This window comes from Carettochelys insculpta, chromosome 1, assembly GCF_033958435.1.
Source record: "Carettochelys insculpta isolate YL-2023 chromosome 1, ASM3395843v1, whole genome shotgun sequence".
Classification (NCBI taxonomy): Eukaryota; Metazoa; Chordata; order Testudines; family Carettochelyidae; genus Carettochelys; species Carettochelys insculpta.
The window spans coordinates 111,082,765-111,106,718 of NC_134137.1; the positions used below are offsets into that span (position 1 = coordinate 111,082,765).

The 23,954-nt window shown below is 45.4% G+C and overlaps 1 protein-coding gene across 2 annotated transcripts in view; it reads right to left on the reverse strand.

Annotated features, from left to right (window-relative positions):
- METTL21C (methyltransferase 21C, AARS1 lysine) overlaps window positions 1–23,176 on the reverse strand; it is a 61,098-nt gene extending 37,922 nt beyond the window's left edge. Inside the window, exon 1 of one of the 2 annotated variants that reach the window (XM_074989747.1) lies at window positions 22,898–23,176. The gene's annotated coding sequence lies outside the window, so the exon portion shown is untranslated. Of the gene's footprint in view, window positions 1–20,362; window positions 20,498–22,897 lie in introns of those variants that run through there. The other variant, XM_074989739.1, reaches the window with a different exon arrangement.
- Between the last annotated feature and the right edge of the window lie 778 nt (window positions 23,177–23,954).

Below are 23,954 nucleotides of genomic sequence, written 5' to 3' on the forward strand. Positions count from 1 at the left end.
GAGGGGGGACATGATAGCAGTTTTCAGGTATCTAAAAGGGTGTCATAAGGCAGAGGGAGGGAACTTCTTCTTCCTTGCCTCTGAGGATAGAACAAGAGGTGATGGACTGAAACTGCAGCAGGGGAGGGTCAGGTTGGACATTAGGAAAAAGTTCCTAACTGTCAGGGTGATCAAACACTGGAACAAATTGCCAAGGGAGGTGGTAGAATCTCCATCACTGGAGCTGTTTAAGAAGAGGTTAGATAGATGGCTTTCAGGGATGGTCTAGAAAGTGCTTGGTCCTGCCATGAGGGCAGGTGGCTGGACTCGATGGCCTCTCGAGGTCCCTTCCAGTCCTACTCTTCTATGATTCTATGATTCTACAAAAATAGCCCCAACACAGAGCGGTGACTTCTTCCCCGCACAGGATATAGCAGGAGAGGCCGAGATTGTTTCTTCAGAGCTGGCACCAGCCCCTGCCCCGTGTGGTGGTTAGGCTGTAGGGTTGTACTTGTATGACAGGCTGAGAAACTTCTTTTTGGTGGTTCACATTTGTACAGGGGCAGCCCCCCACCTCCCCCACACACACAGGTGCCAGGCAGTCGGAGTTCCTCCTGCACCCAACCAGCCCCTCCCAATAAAAACACATGCCTGCAGTGTAGCTGCCAGATAGCACCATGTCCTGGCTTGGGCACTGATGGCTCCAAAGGTGGGAAAGATTCTCAGGGGCTTGTTGTCACCAGGGGGAAGTCTCTTCCCTTGGCAAAAATTCTGGGGGCTTGCTGTCACTGGGGGAAGGGACTGTTTCAACTCGCCCTTTAACCAATAATCCCGTGCCCCACAACACCCCAATAGACTGTGGGGGGCCAGCCCCCACAGTTACAGTCAATCGGGGCTGCCCCCCACTCCACCCGAGCAACACGCTGAAGAGACCATCTCACCTGGCCCTTCAGCCAATTACCTCCCACCCCATGATACACCTTATAGAAGTTCAGGGGGCTGGATATGGCAGTCCCATGCCTGGAGTCTAGTTGGCTTATCAGCTAGAAGTCATACCATTCTGCCCAGGCAGGGGTGCTTTCAAGGGGAGGAAAAGTGCCTGGAGGCCAAGTTGAGATGACACAGACACCTGGTGTCAAGTATCAGCGGGGTAGCCGTGTTAGTGTGGATCTGCAAAAGCACAGACACCTGGGTAATCCCAGGGCACAGCCATTCTGGCATGCGGAAATTTGGTGAGCTCCATCCCCCGTGTTGGACACATCTGTGTGGCGAAGTGGGAAGCTAAAAATGCTACATCATAGATTGTCTTCTTTCGCCTGCCTGAGGGAGTTGCCTTTAGTTGTTATGGTTTGCACCTTTCTCAACTTTACCAGCCTTCTCAAGCCAGACTGGTTCACTTGTCCTTTTTACTATCCGGTCTTCCCCCCATGGCTGTCATGTGAGCTACCAATGGAAAACATTCATCATTTCAGTGCAGGTATTTCTTTTTATCCGTGTTATTTTTAATCTGATGTGGAATGGCGACATGGTGTTAAAAGCTTATGGAAAGTGGGCCTGTTATCCTACAGCTGCTTAGATGGCTAAAAGACGAGATCAGAAGTAATTAAATTACGGCCTTAAAATGGAAATACATGCATAGAAGCAAAAGTGTCCTAAGAACTTCATTGTATCTTCTCCAAGTGAATGCCTTTGAAATGGAATATGTGAACTATGGAGTAATTACAGTAGGCAACAGTTAATTATGCAGATGCTCTCAGTCTTTTATTCCTCCTTTTGGGGATGCTTTGCAGCTCCGATGGGAGTCTTCCATGTCCCCATTATTCTCCCCCATGTTCTCTTTCCTGCTTCAGATCAGTCACTACCTTTACCATGAAAGAGGAGTGGCTGAGATTTCCCATCCTGCTCACTCCTGTAATAGGCAATATGTTAGTGCACAGACAGTAATGTGCATGTTCTCTTTAGATGGCCATCTGAACAAGCTTATGTGCCTCCAAGAATAAAAGCTGATTATGAACATTGAGACTATTGGGGAATATTATGTAATTCTGAATAAAGCCCAAGTTGTCATGTCATACCCTAAAGTTGGTAATTCTGTGTACAATCCACAGCGCTCATCTGGTACAGAGCAGTGCCTTGAAGGAGCCCATGGTATGTGAACTTCTCCTCTTGGTGGTCACTCAATAACAAGGAGAACGTCTTCACGTCACCCTACTATTTGTGAGTCCTTTGATGGCTGATCAGCCCAATTCTGGAGCCACAGATCTTATCACAGAAAGGGCAGGTGTTGTTAGCTGTTGTAGGGGTGCAGGGCATTTTTGATGCTCTTTTCTCCTTCTCGTCTCTTCCTGTCTGCTCTGCAGCAGGACCTCTCAAATTGTGCCACCCATTCATGGTTTATCACTCTCCACTGGGGAAGATCTTGGGCAAGGTTCTCCCAACTGTCAAAACCGATGCTGCAGTTTTTCACGTGTGCCTTCAGCATGTCCTGGTATCACTTCCGCTGGCTCTCAACGCTCCTCTGTCTTTTCTGCAACTTGGAAAACAGAATGTGTTTTGGGAGGCACTGATCAGACATCTGAACCATGTGACCAACCAACGAAGCTGTTGATGAATAGTAATGGGTTCAGTGCTGGTCATGTTCAACTCTTCCAGTGTGCTAGTATTTATGCACCTACCCTCCCAAGACATATTTAGTGTTCTCCTCAGGTAGTGCTGATGATCTTGTTAAAGTGCCTTCAGATGACACTTATACGGTGTCCAGGTTTTATATGCATACAGTGGCACAGGAACAACAACTGCACGGTATACAAGGAGATGTATCTTGGCACAGATGTCACGGTTCTCACAGATGCTTTGTCTTAGGTGGACGAAAGCAGAGCTTGCACAGCTCAGACAGTGATGGATTTCTGCATCAATGTCGACTTTAGCGGAAAGAAGACTTTCAAAGTACAGGAAGTGCTCCACATTTTCCAGCAGTTCTCTACTGATTTCAATAGAAGGTACATGAGATTGTCCTGTCAGAGAGGGTTGGTGGAGCATTTTGGTCTTTTCAATGTTCGGCGTAAGGCTGAGATTCTCGTATGCTTCAGTGAAGACACTTCAGATGGTATGAAGGGCTGTGGGAGAAAGAGCAGCAACTATGTTGGCATCCGCGTACTGGAGGTCCATGATCAAGGTCATGGAGATCTTGCTTTTAGCCTTCAGTCTCCTGAGATTGTAAAGCTTCCCATTCATTCTGCAGACAGTCTTCACACCATCTGGAAGCTTGCCATCAATGAGGTGAAAGGTCATGGCGATGAAGATGCTGAAAAGTGATGGGGCAATGACACAACCTTGTTTGACTCCTGTTTTCACCTCAAAGGGGTCACTTTGGAATCTGTTGCTGCTCAATACTGTGGCAGGCATGTTGTCATGAAGCAGCCTTAAGATGCTAATGAATTTTTGAGGTATCCAATCTTTGTGAGGATGGTCCACAGGGCACTATGACTGACTGAGTCAAATGCTTTGTTCAGGTCCATGAAACATGTATAAGGCTTGGAAGCCCATGACATTTCTCTTGCAGTTGCCAGGCAGTGAAGATCATGTCCACTGTTCCTCAGAATGGTCAGAAGCCACACTGGGATTCTGGGAGAATTTCTTCTGAGAGTGGCAAGAGTCAGTTTACAAGGATTTGAGCTAAGATTTTCCCTGCCATTGCCAGGAGGGAGATGCCATGATAGTTTCCACAGTCCAGCTTGTCACCCTTCTTGAAGAGCCTGATGATCAATGTGTCTCTGAAATCTCATGGCATCTGCTTCTTATCCCAGATTTTGAGAATCAGAAAGTGGAACTTTTTGTGGGGCTCTGGCCCACCTTCTTTGAAGACTTCAGCAAGGATTTCATCTAGCCTGGTTGTTGTGCCACACTTCTTCACTTTGGTGGCAGATTAGACCTCACTCAGGATAGGAAATGGTTCAAGATCTTCCCTAGACAGTTGGTGAGGGATTTGGTCAAGGGATTCTAGGATTATGGTGGAGGGGTGGTTCAAGAGCTCATTATAGTGCTCCCTCCAGTGAGATGCAATGGCTTCATTGTTTTTCAAGAATTGGGTACCATCCTTTGACCTCAGGGGATTGATTCCATGGTTTCTTGGTCCGTAAACAGCTTTGGCAGCTTTGAAGAAACCTCTTGTATCGCTGATGTCTGTGATATGCTGGAGTTCTCTCTCTCTCAGTCTACCATTGGTTTTCAGAGTCCTCGTTTTACGTTGGACTTCTGCCTTGGCCTTGGCATGCACTCCTCTCTTCATTGTTCAGTTAATGTCACTTTTTCAGGCCCTAAAGGCTTTCCTTTTTGCCTCCATCAGGTGTTCAATTTCCATATTATTCTCATCAAACGAGCCATGAAGCTTCTTGGACTGGTAGCCAAAGGTTTCTCCACAAGCTCCAATGATAACGAGAAGTCCCGTGTCACCTTATAGACTAACAGATTTTTTGGAGAATAAGCTTTCACGGGCAAAGACCCACTGCATCACTACATCTTTGCCCATGAAAGCTTATGCTCCAAAAAATCTGTTAGTCTATAAGATGCCACAGAACCTCTCATTGTTTTTGTGGGTACAGACTAACACTGTACCCCTCTGATACAAGCTCCAATTATGGCATTTTTCGGTTCACACCAGTGTTCTTCCACATCTTCAGGGTGTACTGTCAGCAGCTTCCTTTGGAGAGCTATCTAGAAGTCACTTCATCTGATGGGGTCCTTCAAGCCTTCTACATTGGTCTTTCATCTGATCTGTTTCTTCTGAATTCTCCAATTGGTGACAATCCTAATTGCCATTGGGGATAATATAAGGTGGTGATTGGTCCAGCACTCGTCAGCACTAGTCATTGCACACGTGAGAAGGACATTACGCTGATCTCATGCTCAGTGACATAGTTTATGAGGTGCCAGTGTTTCAATTGAGGATGCTGCCATGACGTATTTAGTATTTTTTTTTGGTAGAAAAGGGTGTTTGTGATGACAAGCTTGTGTGCCACACATTTCATAAAGAGGAGCACCCCACTGCATTTGATGTTGCCAACTCCTTCTTTCTCTTCCAACCCTGGCATTGAAATCCCCCAACAGAATAATAGAGTAGAGTCTCAATATTCGCAAACCTATGGTTTGCACATTCAGTTATTCGCAAGCAGCCAGAGTGGCCACTTCCCCGGAGTGCCGGGGCACAGAGCATCAGCAGCTGCTGCTTTCTCCAGGGCTCTGGTCAGGAGTGCCAGCAGCCGGGGGCTGCCATATTTGCAAAATTCAGCATTCGCGAGGGTTCCCAACATGGAACCCTCATTAATGTTGAGACCCTACTGTATTGTGTTCTCTGGGGATTCTTTCAGGACTGTGTCCAATTGGGTATAGAACCTCTCCATCACATCATCTTCAGCATCTAAAATAGGTGTATAAGCACTGACAATGGTTGCATGTTGGTTTCTGGCAAGCCTCAAGCGGAGAGTCACGAGACACTCATTGATGCCAACAGGAATTTCAGATAGGATCTTTGTAAGCTTGTTTTTGATGGCAAACCCTACTCCATGAATTTGTTTTGTTTCCTCTGGCATTCCTTTCTGGAAAAATGTGTGCCCTCTACCTTCTTCTCTCAGCTGTCCTTCTTCTGGTCTATGTGTTTCTGCCAGGGCAGCTATACTGATGCTGAATTGTTGCAGCTCACAGGCAATAACTGTTGTGCATTTTTCGGGTCCCTCACTGTCTGGGTTGTCCATTAGAGTAAGAATATACCATGTTCCAAAGTTTACTGTTTGATTTCAACTGCACAGAGGTGAACCCACTGGACATGGTTATACAGTCATGGGGGCTGAGGTGGACTGTGTTTAGCACATATTTCCTAGCCCCCTCCCAATGTAGGATGAGCAAAGTAGATCCTAAATAGGGCTGCTCAGTCATGGATGAAGCAGCCAGACTGTTCTACCCCCTCAGTCCTCGAAACGGAATGACGGGTGCATACATCCAGTGCCTGGTGACTAAAAGCTTCCAGATTTCACATGTCTGCTCCCATCACCATCCACTGTAGGGTTTAAGTTCAGGAGAGTAGTATGCAGATGAAGACACCTGTGCATGACTTCTTTTAATATGGTGGGACTGTTGCACTGCAGCCACCACATGGTTCTTGATGGATAGAAGACTCAGGTCCAATGACAGGGGATCCACAACGACTGGGAGTCTCCTGTCCACTGCAGCCTCTCCGGATCATCATCTTGTTGTGGCGAGTGGGCTTGTGTGTTCCAGCGAACCCGAGAGCGATGCCATAGGGAGTCTTGTACTCCCCGCAGGCTCACGCATAACAGAAAGATTGAAGGGGAGGGTCCAGATGAAGAATGATCCTTAAAGTCCTCAGTGGCAGAACAGGCGGAGTATAGCAAGGGTAATGCTACAACGGCTATGTAGGCGGATGATGGTACGTGAATGCTACCTTTGAAGATAACGTATCCCAATCTGAAATCTTCTGCTGCTGCAAGGAAGAAAATGCAAAAGAACTAGTGAAACCACCAAACCTCGACTCCTTCTGAGGCCATGTTACCACACATCTCTTTTGTATTAAATGGGAAAGGTTACCTCTTACTGCTCAGTTTTTAAGATTGGCTGTTGCACAACACCCGGAGAATCGATGTAATAACACTTGTAAATCATTGTTTGTTCCAGCTGTGATTCCACCAGAGGTGACAATAGATACTGTTTCATAATTTACAGGTAATTCATTTTGGCTTCTCCTTAGACTCTCACCTGGCTGGGGCAGAGAGGCCTGTGTTTCTCAATTATCTGCAGAACTGTATTGTCCAGAGTCTTGTACTCTTGGTAGGGCCATCCTTGGCAAACAGCTCTGATCTGAGGTTCCAGATGAAGCACAGCCCAAACTTCAAGGGGTCAAGACCCCAACAGCACAGCAAGCATATTTGGAGCACCTGTCTGTTCTCTTCAGCTGTGCAGGGAGATGCAGGCTGCAGCAATTTTGGCAGTTGTCTGTGATATGCCATTCAAGCATATCACCTCACACCAGTACAATGCTTAGCCAAGTGGGTAAGTGGAAAAGTCACTACAAAATGGCAAAGAATCAGATAACTACAACAAAGCTCTGGGCAATACAATGGAGACACATTTAGCATTGGAAGAATAGTGATGTGAAGCAGGCCTACATCAAAGATCAGCCATAAATCTATTCCTATTTATGAATGTCACAAATGCCTGGATGGGGGGATTAGGTGAGAGGCTCCATGAAGCATGCCTTTTACCAATGATCACACGTTGAGCTGCAATGAGAAATATGAACTTCAAAGAGATCGAGAAGAATGGAGGGCTTCACTGGAAGAAAATGGTTTAAAAAGTAGACAACAAAAATGAATGCCTCTGATGCTTTACTGAGAGGGACAAGGAGAAGCCAGCTAAATGAGCCTGGTATGGAGTTAGCGTATAATGATATAAATAGCTGGCTGCAGCGCTGCACTAGGATGGGAAAGGGAAGGCATCCATTAGAAATCAAACAAAGTGCAGTTGATGCAAATAGAGATGTTCATGGGAGTTTTCTGCAGTAGAATATGCCAAGTAAACTAAAGAGCAGGTGTATGAGACCATGTTTAGACCATCTATACTGCCTGTGTTGGAATGCTGGATGATGAGGAAGGCGGGGACGGCTACTTCACACAAAGGGCTGGCCTCAGGCAAATGGCACCAAGGGCGAATTTGCATTTTGGTGCTCCTGGCCCTGAGAGTGTGGTTCCCCTCATTGAGCCTTGTTCCCCACAGGCTCCTCACACCCCTTTCTCCCCAACCCTTGTACCTCTTTCCTGTGCCCCTAACCCCTGCACTGTGCCCCATTCACTCTTACCCCTGCCTGCGCCCTCCTGTGTCCTGATCCCTGTCCTGTGCCCCATTCACTCCTACCCCTCTGCATCTCCCACCTCCATTCACAAGGGGTGACTCACCCACCTGGAAACACACAAAAGCTGGCATCACTGCTTGTTCCCACATGGGACTGCTGTTCCTTTGCCCCAAACAGCCCGGGGGAGGTGGCGGGGGAGCACCAGGAAAGGGAGGAAAGCACGGCGAGGGAAGCGACCTGCACGCGGGGAGCCTGTGTGTTGTGTGGTGGAAGAGGGAGGGGAGAGTGTGTGTGTATGAGCAAGCATATGAGTAAGCTGTCTCCTTCAGAGAGCACTCAAGGAGGGGTAGGAGCCTGCAGGCTTGTGTTCAGACACAAGCAACAGAGAACAGCTTCAGCTCCAGCGAGGTAGCGGCACTAAGAGATCTTGCCTGTCCCATCTCCCTGGCTTGGAGGGGCTGGTGAGGGGGTCACCCCACCATCAACCCCCCCACAGCAACAAACAGGAGGTGTGGGAGGATAGGTCCAGTCTGGAGAGGTCAGGGTGGTGGTGGTGGGGCAGGGCCAGAAGGAACATCAGTGGCTGCACAAGCAAAGCAGCGGAAGGACGGGTACCCCTGCTCTGGACGAGTCACCAGGCTCAGACAGCTGGTTGTCCAGCTTCTCCCTGCAGCTCAGGTCTCCCCAACCCCAGCATTGCTGCTTGCCCCCCTGCCCAGCTGCCACCTCCATCAGCTCAGCTGCTCTTGGCAGGTCAGGTGGTAGCCCTAATCCTGCTCATAGTACAGCCTATGGCAGGCCATGCTAGGCGGGGGCCCTCACAGCCCACTCCAAAGGCTAGCCCTGTTCATAAAGGTGGATGCGAGGTGAGACAGAGCTGACAAATTATTCAGTGAAGTGGTATGACCCATGATGCAGAGAGCTCTCCTCACAGGAAAATTGAGGGAGTATCAACTGAGATGGCTGGGCTGTGTGAGATGACGGGGCAGGGAGGGGTATATTGACAGAGAGTACAGGATCGCATGGTCATATGACAATACCCACAAGGAAGATTCAGAAAAAGGTAGTTCAAGATACTGAAGGAAGTCATGGAGAAAGCTGGTGTCAGTTTGGACGACACAAACACCTGAAAATGAAAAACAAGAGCCACTGAGCCTGATTAACAGAAGATGAAGAAAATCACAGCACAGCTCATATTGGCTGCGTCTACACGTGCACGCTACTTCGAAGTAGCGGCAGTAACTTCGAAATAGCGCCCGTCACGTCTACACGTGTTGGGCGCTATTTCGAAGTTGAAATCGACGTTAGGCGGCGAGACGTCGAAGTCGCTAACCCCATGAGCGGATGGGAATAGCGCCCTACTTCGACGTTCAACATCGAAGTAGGGACGTGTAGACGATCCGCGTCCCGCAACGTCGAAATTGCCGGGTCCTCCATGGCGGCCATCAGCTGGGGGGTTGAGAGATGCTCTCTCTCCAGCCCCTGCGGGGCTCTATGGTCACCGTGGGCAGCAGCCCTTAGCCCAGGGCTTCTGGCTGCTTCTGTGGCAGCTGGGGATCTATGCTGCAGGCACAGGGTCTGCAACCAGTTGTCAGCTCTGTGGATCTTGTGTTGTTTAGTGCAACTGTGTCTGGGAGGGGCCCTTTAAGGGAGCGGCTTGCTGTTGAGTCCGCCCTGTGACCCTGTCTGCAGCTGTGCCTGGCATCCCTATTTCGATGTGTGCTACTTTGACGTGTAGACGTTCCCTCGCTGCGCCTATTTCGATGTTGGGCTGAGCAACGTCGAAGTTGAACATCGACGTTGCCGGCCCTGGAGGACGTGTAGACGTTATTCATGGAAATAGACTATTTCGATGTCGCAACATCGAAATAAGCTATTTTGATGTTGGCTGCACGTGTAGACGTAGCCATTGAGTCATTAGTTCATCAGTTCAGAAAAATCATAGCCAAGAGGACAAACTTCAGTGTCAACATCTAATATGCTTCTTGAACCAATAAATCATATACCAAGGTGTTAGCACAGAAAGAAGATTGACCCTCTGCCTTCCATGTAAGTGGGAGATAATGTTCGCTGTCAAACTGAAGGTAGCAGGTAACCTGCCATGATAACAGCTGTTCTGACTGACCACCACACTATAATCAGAAGTCATCACAACAACCTCAAGGACCAGTCCTACAAAAGGGATAGAAGACATCTCAACAGAACCAGTGAGAACAGCTCCCTTTCTTGAGGCTATCGAGAATGCTACCAGCACTGTTCATGCATGGACAGAAGTGTTATACACTGACAACACACGATGGCTATGTCCACACTAGAAATATTTGTCGACAGAAGTTACAGTTGACAGGGAAATCTCAATGGAACCTCTGTCAACAGCTTGCATCTTCCCACAACTTGCTCTGCCGACAGAGAGCTGCCAGACTGCACTGCTCTCTGGTGACAGAACGTGGAATGGTGGCTCTGCAAACAGGGCTGCCCGGCAACCGGAAGTCATCTCTGTCGACAGAAGTGGCTACATTGCACGTCTGTCAACAGCACTCTCTCGTACTCTCTCTCTCTCGTTATGCCTCAGATTTTTGAAGAATAATACTGTTGAGGCAAATGCAGCGTTCTGACGAGAGTCCGTCGACAGAAAACTTTATTTGTGTGTCCCTGCCCCCTTCTGTCGACAAAACTCTCTAGTGTCGATCCAGCCCCTAAGAGCAGCAAATGCAGGTCCAGGAAATGGATAAGCCTCAGCAGCAAAGCAAGACACGGGTCAGAGGACACGACATGACACTGATAGTGTCTTTAGTTCGATAGCTACGTTACTTATCTTTGTCCAACATTTCCTTCCTATCTTGGGCCAAACTTTCTGCAGGTGTAAATCACTCTAATGCCATTCACTTCAATAGAACTAAGCTGGCTTACTCCAACTGGTCCCCAATTTCCATTACTCATCAGGACAAAGTATAGAAGTTTCAGAAATCACATCTGGCAGAATGGAATGGGGAAAAATATTCCCAGCACTATACATCTGTAACATCCAGGCAGAAAATGAAAGGGTGCTCTCTTTTGAAATAGGGTGGAGAAAGGATCTAAGTACAATTAGAAAGAATTTAGACCAGGAAATCTGAGTTAACGGTACACGTCAGTACTATTTTTAATGCTAATGGTTATAGCTAAATACAACTGTGATACATGTCAGTCACCCAATATTAAAACCAGGAATCTTAGTTTTCACTATAAAAAATTATCCAATAAAATACATAAACATCTGTGTTTTTCCACAAATACAAAATGAGTCAGTTGTGTTTCCCTAGCTACTACATACATATATGTTTCAGTTGAGCACAGTATTTTACTGAATTATAGCAGAACCACTGTTCTTTACATTAACTCAGTGACTACCTGCCTGGGAGCTGACTGACAGACAGAGCCCTCCCCCCACCTTAAAATCAGGGATCAAAAGCTCTTTGCCCATTCTCCTCGCACCAGTCCCAGTTGGAAGAGATAATCAGGGTTCCACTGCATCATTTTTATTTTTTCACAGCATGTAAAAACTAAAGATCCTTTGTAAAAACTCTAGTGCCATGTTTTTCCAAACAGATTTCTTTGATCCCTGATTACAACCTATACAGTATGTAACTTTCTGTGCAAACATACTGCATTCTTTGAACTACCAAGCCTCCTGAGATATATGTGGTGAATGAACTTTAGGAGCTTGATCCCATGAAGTTTTGAAATGTTTTATGAGCTGCTGAGCCCCCTCAACTTCCAGTTGAGGCCTCACATGAGCAGACCGTCTATATCTACAACCCTCTTTTGAGCACGTGTTTAATTATTTGCTAAATGGCACTGCACTTAATTATGAGTTTAAGAGGATGATCAGGACCGGAGGACGTTTAGCATTCCGCAGTATCAAGACCTGAAAAAAAATATTGCAAAAACCTTGAAGGCCAACAAGTCATGAGCTAAAACTGTGACAATCACCCTTAATTCAGTTACATTGTTCCAAAGCACTGAGAGTCATATGTTTTTCTCAGTTGAGTAATTTTATATGACATTGGGAAAATATTCATTTAAACCATATGGACAAAGTCTGCAAAGAGGTTCCAGACTATTTTCTGCATCAATTGTATTCTAATATTACAACCTGTTTCAAAACTAGAAAGGGTACATACAATAGCAAGCTGATCTGGCAGAAGAGTGCATATCCTACAGGGAAAGTTCTTAAGATACTTCCTTGCTTTGTATGGTTTTTATTTTGAACTCAGTGTTATGAGCATTATGTTTTATGAAGACTGAACAAGAATGTGTTTGGCTCTCCCACCTGAAATGGGATATAGCAAACACTGCTGTATCCAGGCAAGTTTTTATAGTGTAATAACTATTTCCAGCTTATGAACAGAAGACCTGAGAAGAGGCATTTCTTTCTATGGTTTAAAATGTAAGCTTAAATTCCTGATCATAATGAGGGTCTACCCAGGATCATCTCCCTCCAATCCACTCCTCTACTGAAATTCAGGCTATATGACATCGCAACTGAGGGAACGGTCAAAAATCCCTCTTAAAAAGACACTATATAACACATTGCACATCCAATATTTTTTTTGGAAAGACAGAGCGCAAAGCTCTTGGGAAGACACGCCTCTCTGGTGACTTTGGCTATGTCCACACTGCACGCTGGGGTGACACTGCCCTACCTGTGTGCACAGACTCCTTCTAGCTTGAAGAATAAATAGCAGCATAAGGACAGTGGCATTGGTAGCAGCAGCAGAGGCATGGCTGAGGCTTGCTGAATACACACCCACTGGTTTCAAACCCATTTCTACTCAGTCCTGGGTGGAGTTTATGTAAGGAGCTCCCTAGCTGCGTCTACACGTGCACGCTACTTCGAAGTAGTGGCACCAACTTCGAAATAGCGCCCGTCGCGTCTACACGCGTCGGGCGCTATTTCGAAGTTAACTTCGACATTAGGCGGCGAGACGTCGAAGTCGCTAACCTCATGAGGAGATAGGAATAGCGCCCTACTTCGACGTTCAACGTCGAAGTAGGGACCGTGTAGACGATCCGCGTCCCGCAACGTCGAAATTGCTGGGTCCTCCATGGCGGCCATCAGCTGGGGGGTTGAGAGATGCTCTCTCTCCAGCCCCTGCGGGGCTCTATGGTCACCGTGGGCAGCAGCCCTTAGCCCAGGGCTTCTGGCTGCTTCTGCGGCAGCTGGGGATCTATGCTGCAGGCACAGGGTCTGCAACCAGTTGTCAGCTCTGTGGATCTTGTGTTGTTTAGTGCAACTGTGTCTGGGAGGGGCCCTTTAAGGGAGCGGCTTGCTGTTGAGTCCGCCCTGTGACCCTGTCTGCAGCTGTGCCTGGCATCCCTATTTCGATGTGTGCTACTTTGACGTGTAGACGTTCCCTCGCTGCGCCTATTTCGATGTTGGGCTGAGCAATGTCGAAGTTGAACATCGACGTTGCTGGCCCTGGAGGACGTGTAGACGTTATTCATCGAAATAGACTGTTTCGATGTCGCAACATCGAAATAAGCTATTTCAATGTTGGCTGCACGTGTAGACGTAGCCCCTGAAAGGAGAAACCATGAGGGCTCACTTGCAGGGCTGCCTTCCAACCACCAGGGGGCATCTGGAAAGAGTTCCTTTGTGCAGAGTAGTGTAGTGAGCAGAACCTGCTCACTTTAAAATGTCTATCTTTGGAAGCTGCTGTTTGCTATACTCCCTAAGACACTAGTAAAATGGGTGTTGTCATCATATGATCAGAGGCTGGACATCACCACCTCATCTGATTTTTCTCCCCAATACAGAACAGAAATATTTATTAAACAGATCTGCCTTTCCTGAGTTAGCATTGATCACGTTACTTTTTTCCTCTTGACCCAGCTCCATCATCAGCTTTCTACAGTACTTTATATCCTTTTTATGGTCGTCAACTCTGTTGGACAGAGATTTCTCTTTGCGCCCCTTTGCTTTCCATATCAGTTTTCAAAAACTACTTGACTTATGATCTGTATTTATTACGACCATCTTCCCCTTGCCACCATTTGTTATCTATAAAAAAACAAAAACAGCTTCACTTCCCCTCTAAACCAGGTTGGTTATTTAGCTACAAGGGACTTCTTTCTCAATTACGGCTTTTGGGCATCTATTATTCCTAAACAATGACCAGTTATCATTTACATTTTCTTATTAAGCAATTTATCTCATAGTTCCTACCCTGCTCTGCTTCCAATTCCCATGTTCGTGGGAGGGATCTTTGAATCTTCCTGACTATACCAGTGTGAACAAGTGGACTATTCCCAGGTGCCCCTAGTGGCCTTAAGGCAGCCCTGTAAGTGGCCTCTCATCTCAGTTTCTCCTTACAAGAGACTCCTTAAAGATGCACTGGGGGGGGGTTTGCTGGGGAAGGCAGACAGGAGATGAGGAAAGGGTGATGTCCATGTCCAATTAATCGTAAAACAAAACTCAGACTTGGGACTTTTCTCTCCCAAAGTTGCTCTCTCCAGTTTTTCCTGGCTTTGGCAAGCTACTCTCAGCACTTCGCTACAATCTTGTCTTAATTCCTGCAGAGTCTGCTTGTTTTTCATCCAAAACAGTTCAATATAAAGTCAACAGACCTATGTATTTATCTGCTTATCAGGCCTCCTCCCAAGCCTTTGCTGCCTGGACTTTCAGTCCCAACCCTTTTGGAAAGAGCATGTTAATGAGGCACTTTAAAACAGGTTAATGAAGTGCTGACGTGCATATTCAGCACCTCATTAGCATAACAGTAGCCACTTGTGCTTTGAAAGTGCTGCTTTCGAAACACAGACTGGCTGTGTTGACACAGACTCTTTGAAATAAACCCTACACGTCAAAATTCCCTTATCCAAAACAAATTGTGGATAAGGGAATTTCAAGTGGGGGGTTTATTTTACAGTGCCCGCATCTATACAGCCAGTCTGCATTTCAAAAGCAACACTTTCGAAGCACAACTGGCTGCTATTATGCTAATGAGGCACTGAATATGCTTCTCAGTGACTCATTAACCTGTTCCAAAGTGCTTCATTAACATGCCCATTCTGAAAGGGAGGGTCATGTGTAGACACGGCCTTTATGTGTAGACACGAAGGTGACCATCTGTCCCATATTTAGCAGGAAGCATAAAGGGTAACAAGAAGTCATTCTATAAATATATTAGAAGCAAGAGGAAGACCAAGGCCAGGGTAGGCCCACTACTCAGTGGGGAGGGAGAAACAATATCAGGAAACTTGGAAATGGCAGAGGTGCTTAATGACTTCTTTGTTTTGGTCTTCACCAAGAAGGCCAATGCAGAAATGCCTAACATAATGCATGCTAGTGGGGAGGGGGTAGGTTTAGAGGATAAAATATATAAGGACAAGTTAAGAATTACTTAAAAAAATTAGATGTTTTCAAGTCACCAGGGACTGATTTAATGCACCCAAGAATACTTAAGGAGATGATAGAGGAGGTTTCTGAGCCTTTAGCTATCATCTTTGAAAAGTCCTGGAAGTCAGGAGAGATTCCAGAAGACTGGAAAAGGGCAAACATAATGCCCATCTATGAAAAGTGAAAAAAGAACAACCCAGGAAACTATAGACCAGTTAGTTAAACTTCTGTGCCAGGAAAGATAATGGAGCAAATAATTAAGGAATTCAGCTGCAAACATCTGGATGAAAATGAGGTGATAGGTAACAGTCGGCATAGATTTGTAAAGAACAAATCAAGCCAGACCAATCCAATAGATTTTTTTTGACAGGATAACAAGCTTTGTGGATAAGGGAGAGGCGGAGCTTGTGGTATACCTAGACTTTAGGAAGGCATTTGACACAGTATTGCATGATCTTCTTATCAATAAACTAAGCAAATACAACTTAGATCGGGCCCCTATAAGGTGGGTGCATGACTGGCTGGATAACCTTTCTCAGAGAGAAGTTATTAATGGTTCGCAGTCATGCTGGAAGAGCATAATACGTGGGTTTCTGCAAGGTACTGTTTTGGGACCAGTTCTATCCAACATCTTCATCAACGATTTAGATATTGGCACACAGAGTGCGCTTATTCAGTTTGCAGATGACACCAGGCTAGGAGGGGTTGCAACTGCTTTGGAGGACAGGCTCATAATTCAGAATGATCTGGAAAACTGCAGAAATGGTCTGAGGTAAATAGGATGCAGTTTAATAAGGACAAATGCAAAGTACTCCACTTAGGAAGACTCAATCGGCTTCATACATATAGAAAGGGAAGCGACTGTTTAGGAAGGAGTGCTGCAGAAATGGACTTTGGGGTCATAGTGGACAACAAGCTAAATATAAGTCAACAGTGTGATGCTGTTGCCAAAAAAGCAAACATAATTATAGGATGTATTAACAGGAGTGTTGCAAGCAAGACATGAGAAGTCATTCTTCTGCTCTACTCACTGCTCATTAAGCCTCTGTTGAAATATTGCATCCAGTTCTGGGCACCACATTTCAAGAAAGATGTGGAGAAATTGGAAACAGTCCAGGGAAGAGCAACAAGAATGATTAAAGTCTCAAGAACATAAGCTATGAGGGAAGACTGAAAGAACTGGGCTTGTTTAGTTTGGAAAAGGTAAGCCTTAGAGGGGACATGATAGGGGTTTTCAAGTACGTCAAAGAGGATTAACAAGGTAAAGGGAGAAAAAATTTTCTCCTTGGCCTCTGAGGATGGGACAAGGCGCAATGGGCTTAAACTGCAGAAGAGCGGTTTAGATTACACATTAGGAAAAACTTCCCAACTGTCAGGGTGGTTAAACACTGGGACAAGTTACCAAGGGAGATTGTGGAATCTCCATCGTTGGAGATATTTAAGAGCAGGTTAGATAAACACCTATCAGGGATGATCTAGATGGTGTTTGGTCCTGTCGAGAGGCAGGGAACTGGACTTGATGCTTCCAGTTCTAGTGTTCTATGGTTCTATGGTCTGGGATGCCAAAAAGGCATCCCTACTTATTTTTTTAAAGGGCCTAATTATCCCGTATTTGGGGGCCCCCCACCCGCGGACCTTTTCCGCTAGCAGCTGCTGACTGGAGAGCACTCAGCTGCCGCGTGCATGCAGTTTCCCCAGGGCTTTGGGGCGAGGTCCAGTTGCTGCCACTTCCCTGGGAGGGAAGGGGAGAGGGCCAGTGGCTGCCACTTCCTGGGGGCTCAGGAGTTGGGAGAGCCCCTGTAGCTTCTGCCTCCTTCCTGGCGCCCTGGGGCTTGGTGGAGCGGGGAGGAGCTGCCCCTCCCAGCTCCATATCTCCCTGTCCTGTATTTGGGACAGGGAGATAAGGTTGCCCTAGTAGACACACTATTTCAAAACAAGCTATTCTGGAAAATCTCTTCTGAAATAACGCTGCCGTGTCGACACAGCCTATGAAAAAATAAAGACCCAACTTCAGGGAAGCTTCCCTATTCTCAGTTTCCACTGAAGTCAAGGAGACTGAAATATTTCATTTTCTGCATTTGGCAGGGTTCTCCAGAATGGTGAGGGGGTTATACATATGATTCAGTGCTTTCTTAAATTATCATCTGCTCCTGATTAGACCAAAAAAAATCAGAATCCCTACTTACTAGTAGCCAAAAGCAATTATTAGTACTTCAGAAAACTGCATCACTTAATTGCAATGAAAATAAATACTAACAACCAATAAACTTGCTATTTGTAGATGTCTACCTTTTTATTTAAACATCTGAGTCTGCTTGTATTGTTCCTCCAAAGAGATATCATATCACTTTCTTTAAAAGAGAGATGGCTTGTCAAAGTATACTAATCACTCTTCCTAAGAGTAATAGATAGCCCAGACCTCCTAACAGCTTGTAAGTCAATCTTCAGGTTCAGTGCAAGTCAATTCTCTGAAAGAAAAATGGCTTAACCAGTTTACAGACAGCAACTTGAATTGCAGCCTTTATGTTCTAATGCTCAGTGTGCTGTTGGTTAGAGTATATACATATAAAAAAGTATGAGTACGTATTTACAAAGTGAGGGCTGGTTTTTCCTTTCATTGCAAATACCAGGTTAGAAAATAGAATGATGGCCTCAAACAGGAGCAAAAGGATTAGAGTCTACCTAATCCAGAAAGAGGAAATTAACCTTTCAACATACATAGGAAATAATGATCTAATCCATATTGCAGCATAGCATGGGACTTGGGACTGTTCAGCAAGAAAAGATCATGCAAATGTCACACTGCTCCAGTCTCAGAATATGAATGTGATAAGAGTTGTGTTTCGAGAAGAATATTTACATCAGTCATCCAGAAATTCGTTTACTCTAGCCTGAAATCTATGCCAAGTTATTGCAAACATTTTTAGGATTTGAGTTATGCCATGCCAGAGAGGCTGCGTTATGTTGTGGGCATGTATTCTGTTCTTTGATCTGTGCTACAGAAATTAAAGCAGGGGCAACACAGATGCCATAGAAACAGGGAGACGTAGCAAGAGTTTCCAAATAATCTTAGATCTCTGAAATTTGAGGTTCCTTTCAGTCTGTCATTCGCATACATGAAGTCTAGGATTGAGTTCAGTTTAGAATAACTATGGAATTAAATAAATAGACATATGGTTAAAATTAGTGGATGAGGGCTCACTGGACTGGTTTAATACTAAAATTAGAGAAATAAATACAGTAAATATATGTTCATTCTTTATACCACAGGTTGCCTGTGTGACTTTGGGCAAGACATTTATTCTGCCTGTGTCTCAGTACCCATCTGTACAATGGGCTAATAGCACTGCCCTTCATTTTAGAGATGCTGTAAAGATAAAAACACTAAAGATTGAGAAGCACTTTGAGATCCAGTGGTAAGAGCACAATATCAAAAACACATAGTCACATCCAACGGCTGGGCAGGAATAGAAAAAGTTAAGAAAAAGTAATAGAGAAGGAGAAAAATTCACGTCTTCTGTATTTGTAACATAACATCAAGAAGCATTCATGACAAACCTAAGCACCTGTATGACTGCTACTGTAACAATCATTTTTCCTTTTCTTTGTGGTTCACCATTGTTTGTGGCTTACAGTTAGGCTTTGATCCCACAAAATACTACCTTTAAATACAACAAGAAGTCCCATAGTAACAGAGAGGGAGCCGTGCTAGTCTATACACTATCAAAACAAAAAGCAGTCAAGTAGCACTTTAAAGACCAGCAAAATAGTTTATTAGGTGAGCTTTCATGGGACAGACCCACTTCTTCAGACGATAGCCATGTTCTGATGGTCTGGCTATGATCTGAAGAAGTGGGTCTGTCCCATGAAAGCTCACCTAATAAACTATTTTGCTAGTCTTTAAAGTGCTACTTGACTGCTTTTTGTTTTAAGAAGTCCCATTGCACCTTACAAACTAACATATTTATCAGAGCATAAGCTTTTGTGGGCAAAGACCCATTTCGTCAGATGCATGTGGCGACGTGGGTCTTTGCCCACAAAAGCTTACACTCGAATAACTCCGTTAGTCTATAAGGTGCCACAGGACTTCTCAATGTTTTTGCGGATACAGACTAGCACGGCTACCCCTCTGACACTTTAAATACGTGAGTAGTACCCCCTACAAAACACGACTTAAAACAACTGAGTGTGCTTTATCTGGGGATGAAAGACTGTACTGGCTACAAATCGGTGACCACTGGCTTAGCAACTGACACTCTTCAATCATGTTACAATAAACCATTAATGAAAATAGGCTCGACCTCACAGAAATTTACCTCTGTAATGCAGTTGTTCGCCCGTGGCAGCTTTCCATATCTCCTGGGTTCCACATTCCCCTATTATGACTATGCAGTCCTCCTGCCCACTACCTATCCTTTGCAGCTGTTTAATCATTAATTAGGTATTTCGTACAGCCCTATTTTCAATGGTGAAGTCTCCAGTGTCACCCACATTCCCTGGGGTCTAGAGTGTGTGAAAACTCCATTGAGCATGTTCCTGGACTTCTATATATGCCACATAAGCATTTAAATGGCAAAGTTACAAAAAAAATCCATACATCTTCAGAGAGGCTTTTGTTATTCTCTTTGAAGGATACTCTTTAAGAATGCAACAGGGCATAAATGTGCAAATATATAGGTTTCAATATGAGCAATTTGTGCCATTGGCAATAATGGATTTTTGTTCACACAAACATCATAATTAAGCATGCAACTATTAAGTGTCAAGATCCTATTTTGAGAAGCTTTTCTGCTTGCAGTCACCGGCTGATCATACATAAGATAGATTCTGCGATATTTCACTTCTGCTATTCTGTAAATTACTTCTAGAAGCCTTTTCCCTCTTCATATAATCAACGGTACCTTTAGCCCAGAAGTGAAACAGGAGCAGGAGTCAGTTGAGACCAAAAGGTTAATTACTGCCAAAATATCATTCACCATTTCCTACTTATCCTTATTTGTGTTTCACAAAGGATGGTAGTTTCTCAATTCCATGTGCTTTTGAAACACAGTGGAACCCTTTCAGGATGAGGTTTTGCTCCCCACTCTCCTCAGAAAACTGTACTAAAAGCAGACTTTCATTATAACAGGAGGAGGCCCTACCTGGCAAACTATACTCTCCTCTTCACTCCAGCAGTCCTGGCACTTTCACCCCTTAAAACTGCAGGGGGCACTGGGAGCTCTGGCTGTAAGGCAAAATGTTTACTCCTCATTGCAAACAGCTTCAGCAAACCCAACCTGGCTGCTGTCTGATCCCCTGAGAGCAGCTGCAGCAAGATTATAATCCTTCCCCCTCCCCCAACAGATGTCGACAACTTCTTCCAGACAGAGCAGAAGAGGCGAGGGAGGTGCTAAACCTCTGAATTCTTTTGAGTTGCTTATCATGGGTTCCATTTCTGCTGGAGTGAATGCTCCCCACAGTTCATGGTGAAGCTTGCTGTTAGAGAAATAAGTACTGGAGGATGTTGAAGCAATTCAAGAATTTCACTCTACTACAAAACAAAGAAAAGAGGAGCTGGTATGGCTCCTCGCCTCCCACCCCCACCGGGCCGGGTTCTGCAACAGAGGCTGTCGGAGGGGTGGAGGGTCCCTGTCCTTCTCTGCCATGTAGCTCGGGGGCTGTAGCTCTGGGGCTCCAACTCCTAGTCCTTGCACTAACGTGAGGTTCGGGGGCTCTGGCTCCTGGCCCCTGGGCTGCTGCAAGACCAGTGGTGGCTCTGGCTTCTGGCCCCTACACTGCTGCAGGACTGGCAGGGACTCCGGGTGCCATTCCCACTCTGCTGGGGGCTCCAGCTTCTGGCCCTGCTGTGGAAAGAAGTGACAGTGTGCCATACCGGCGCGTACCATCACAGAAAAGCACTAGTTTCACCGCAGTGCAGTTCATTATGACCACAAAGCACTTAAGCGCTGGTATAACCAAGCAATGAGGGGTCCTGTGGCACCTTATAGACTAACAGACATGTATGAGCATAGGTTTTCATGGGCAAAGACCCACTTCATCAGATGCAGGTAGTGGAAATGTGCAGAGGCAGGTATAAATACGCAGGCCAGAGCAAGGCTGGAGATAATGAGGTTAACTCAGTCAGGGAGGGTGAGGCCTGCTACCAGCAGCAGTTGATCTGGAGGTGTGAACACCATGAGAGGAGAAACTGCTTTTGTATTTAGCTAGCCGTTCACAGTCTTTGTTTAATCCTGAGCTGAGGGTGTCAAATTTGCAAATGAAATGCAGCTCAGCAGTTTCTCTTTGGAGTCTGGTTTTAACATTTTTTTGCTGTAGGATAGCTACTTTCAAATCTGTTGCTGTGTGTCCTGGGAGACGGAAGTGCTCTCCTACAGGCTTTTGTACATTGTACTTTTTTTTTGGTACATTTTTTGTACATTATACATTTTGTATGTGCCATAGGACCCCCTTGTTGCTTTTGCAGATCCAGACGAACACAGTTACCCTTCTGGTATAAGCAAGCGTTTGAGTAATATAAGGACTTCTCACATACTTGAAGTTAAGCACCAGCTTGAGTGTTTTGTTAAATCAGGGCTGAAACAAGTGGGCTCCTCTAGCTCTGAAGCCTACGTCAGTAGTATGGCGAGCAATTCCTGACAGGTTAATGAGGCAAGACAGACAACGACTTGCAGGGAGTGAGGACCATTTAGAGTATTCTTCATATCAGTGATCGTTAATCTTTTTAAAGACCCTGATACTATTTATCTCGAGTATAAAGTGCATCTCCTTAAAAATCTAAACCCAATAATTTTGCTTATATTCTTGAGTCTCCCTTCCTTCCTCTAGGCCTTCCCCTGCCTGCAACATCTACAAAGACCTTATGGCCTTATTATCTGGAAAGGATGTTGACATGGCAGCTTTATTCCCCTAGCATAATGCACTTGTGCAAGAGGGGCACATATCATGACCCAGGTATTCCACGTACTATGTAGGGCCAATCAGGGGCGGGGGGGACAGGGGTCATGGGGCCTTGGCCTCAAGCTCAAAGGGGCCTCAAATTTAGGCACATGGTAATATCCCTTAATGATTAGTACATTTGAACAGAAAAGGCTAGAAAAGCATCTGTTAAATAATAAATATGTCTCGCTCTTTTTGGTTCCTTATTTTGTTTTCATATGTCATTATTTTTTTTATGGAATAGGGACTTAAAAGCTGGGAGTGGCCTGGGCCTCTCTGGACCTCTGAGGGGGCCCAACTGTGTTAGCATGTGCCTAATAGAAACAAATTTTACTTGTGTGGATCCAAGTAATGTAGGTAGTACATATACTTGCTAAACTTAGAACACCTTAGCAATATGCATATTTAAAACGTCACAAAGTGCTTTAGAAATACTAGAGATTGTTGCTAATTTTAACTCATTCCGGCCAGAAAAAAGCAACAGCGTTCTTGAAATCTTAAGACTCTGAGAGCACTTTGAAATCATAGAATCCTAGGGCTTGAAGGGACCTCAGGAGGTCATCGAGTCCAGCCTCCAGCTTCAAGCAGGATCAACCCCCACTAAGTCATCCCAGCCAGGACCTAGTCAAGCCAGGTGTTAAAAACATCTATGGAAGGAGATTCCCCCACCTCTCTAGGCAACGCATTCCAGTGCTTCACCACCCTCCTGGTAAAGTAGTTTTTCCTAATATCCAACTTACACCTCTCCCTCTGTAACTTCAGACCTTTGCTCCTTGTTCTGCCATCTGGAACCGCTGTGGATGGTTTCCCTCCGTCCTCTTCAGAGCTCCCCTTCAGGAAGTTGAAGGCTGCTATTCAATCACCCCTCAGTCTTCTCTTCTGCAAACTAAACAAGCCCAGATCCCTCAGTCTCTCCTTATAGGTCACGTGCTCCAGCCCCTTAATCATTTTTGTTGCCCTCCACGGAACCTGCTCCTGCACATCCACATCCTTTCTATACTGGGGGTCCAAAACTTGATGCAATGCTCCAGATGTGGCCTCACCAGTGCTGAATAGAGGGGAACAACAACCCCTCTAGACCTGCTCAAAATGCTCCTCCGAATGCACCCCAATATGCCATTAGCCTTCTTGGCTACAAGGCCACACTGTTAACTCATATCCAGCCTTTCATCCACCATCATCTCTATGTGCCTTTCCACTGTACTGCTGCTTAGCCAGTCAGTCCCCAGCCTGTAACAATGCTTGGGATTTTTCCATCCCAAGTGCAGGACTTTAGGCTTCTCTTTATCGAACCGCACCAGATTTCTTTCTACCCAATCCTCCAATTTATCCAGGTCCCTCTAGATCCCATCTCTACCCTCCAAGGTACCTAAGTCTCCCCCAGCTTGGTTTAGATCACTGGCACTGCAAGGAATCTGAGCCACAAAGTAGAGAACAACAAATTTTTGATTCTCGATGCCTATTAGAAAGGGGAAGTTGCCTGGCTTGCTTCCTCTTATAGAAAGTGAAACTAGGAGTAATTTGCAATGCTGCAATAGCCCACACCATGGTCAAGAGAGAAGGTGCCAGAATTTGGTTCTCTGACAGCTGTCACAATATCACAGGTGTCAGAGACAGCGTTAATATGAATGTTGCAATGAAAGAAGCACATAAGCTTCACAACTAGAGGAGTGTTTGATGATGACTGTCCTGTTTCCTGGGTGATCTTACTCAGCTTTCTGTGTCAATACTACAGCATGGAACTGAAATTAAATAGGTTCAAACCCTTTACATATTTAAATATTAACCGTTTAAATC